The sequence below is a fragment of the Tupaia chinensis genome, unplaced genomic scaffold, assembly GCF_000334495.1.
Source record: "Tupaia chinensis unplaced genomic scaffold, TupChi_1.0 Scaffold000487_1, whole genome shotgun sequence".
NCBI lineage: Eukaryota > Metazoa > Chordata > Mammalia > Scandentia > Tupaiidae > Tupaia > Tupaia belangeri.
In genome coordinates this window covers 1,170,143-1,172,216 of record NW_006159999.1, presented here as the reverse complement: position 1 = coordinate 1,172,216, position 2,074 = coordinate 1,170,143, and the positions used below count along the sequence as shown (strand labels likewise).

General features: G+C 37.6%; 1 non-coding gene across 1 annotated transcript; it reads right to left on the bottom strand.

Annotated features, from left to right (window-relative positions):
* Positions 1-573: 573 nt before the first annotated feature.
* On the bottom strand, positions 574-681 carry LOC114009215 (U6 spliceosomal RNA). The gene has a single exon (XR_003550659.1). It is a non-coding gene; the product is annotated as a U6 spliceosomal RNA (small nuclear RNA).
* Between the last annotated feature and the right edge of the window lie 1,393 nt (positions 682-2,074).

Sequence of the window (2,074 nt, the reverse complement as noted above, 5' to 3'; positions counted from 1 at the left end):
ACCCTGATAGTGTGGCTTGTGATTCCACCAGAGGGCTGGAGCTGGAACTGGGGCTCTGCTAGAGAGTAGAGGCTAGTCTGTGGGGCAGGGAGGAGTAGAAAATTAACAAAAGAAAGAAGAACAAAAAAAAAATCTTGCTTACCTTTCTTTTTTAATTTTTTTAAATTTATTTATTTTTATTATCATCATAATCTTTTTTATATTACATTGGATTACATATAACTTTACAGTGTATTACATTGCTTTTTCAAAAGGGAATGCCATGCATGTCAGTCAGTACAGAGATATTAATCTCCCCACTTCATCATTCAATATCTTTTCTATGTTTTTTCCAGTCATTATTATTATTATTTTAATTATTTTTTCAACGGTCAATCACTATTTCTCATTTTGCTTGTAAAAAGACTTTACCCATCATGAAATACTTCTCAGACCAATCCAGTTGAGAATACTATACACGTCATCATCAACAGGTAATAAGGCATATCTGTGTCCCACTAACGTCCTGCCTCTCTATTGTTCTCCTCCTATCTTTCTCTATCCTCTTTTCTTCACCCCCCCCATTCCACACTGAAAAATATGGACTGCTTCACGAATTTGTGTGTCATCCTTGCGCAGGGGCCACGCTAATCTTCTCTGTATCGTTCCAATTTTAGTATATGTGCTGCCCAAAGCGAGCACAAAACCTGCCTACCTTTCTGAAGGAGAGTGCTATGGTGTGGGGAGCTAGCTGGAGCTGGGGCTGGGGCCAGTGGTAGCCCTGCCTCAAAGTCCCTTGCTGGCCAGGCGGCTGGAGATGGAACTCATACTAACAACTTGGAAAGCATCATCTGAAGTGAATTTGGCCCTTAAGTTTTTCACAAAAATTAAATTATATTCAGTATTCCTCCAGATTGCTCTTCAATTCTAATAGTTCTCATTTTCACTACTGACTATTGGGGTGGGCTGAACGCACTGTAGTACAAAGTCTCATGTAAGATAAAATCCAATATTTAGAAAATTGGAAACATTGGAAATTTTAAAGAAATAAAATATTTTATTTTACTTCCAGCACCTGGTGTATATAGATATAAAAACATTTCTTCAAACTTTGCTGTGTGCTCTCTAATGCTTTCCTGGCCCTATGTTTCAACTAATCCTAAGAAAGCCAACCTTGGTGACTAGAAAAAAATAAAAATCTGGTAAAATCAATTATATTGGTCAATTTTATAAACCAATCTCTTATGTGTACAAATAAATAAAATGGACGAAATCATATAGAATGCTATATATATATACACACACACACATAAACACATATGCATACATATGTAAATATATAAAGATAGAATTTGTAAGCATGCATATATTAGCATATTAATAAATTTTAACTATAAAACACAGTAGAAGTCATAAGTGAAACTATAGAAATCTTGAGAAGTTTCAAATAGTCCAGGATTAGGAGAATAGTATGGTGAAAGAAATCGACCTCAGGAAAATAAATCTAACCTGCGGTTTCATACTTCAGCACTGCGAAAAAGATACATGTCCCATATATTGTACCCTTTTTAAAATTATTTTGTCCAAATATGCCATAGTGACTTTTGATTCTCTCCTTATCAATTACTTATAAAACTGATTTCACAGCCCTGTCTAAACCTCTCTGCCCTGCTTTCCTAACATCATGTAACAAAACCCGCAGATTCATCTGACAGAGACTGAGTGAACCTCACTGTCAGGAGATAATGAACTTGAGTGGAATAAACACCTTCTTACAAAACAGGCAGCAGAGAAGCCTGAGAACATCCATAGGCTGTGGTCGCTCGGTGGGCACCCGAGAAGGACGTCGGTATCGGTGTGCCTGTGTGCAGGTGCTGAGCACACACATCTACGGTCCTGAACGCTTGCGTGTTCTTATGTATTTGTCTTAGTTCACTGACAGCGTATTTCGGACTGAAAGGTAAACTTAGGCTCTGCATCGTTGAAGTGGTTTGGAGATACCGTGCCTCGGGAAACTAAACCATTAAGTGCGCACAATCGGTTTGCTTAAACTGGAGTCTTAACGGGAGTCTCAGAAGAATATTTCTTTTAAAGA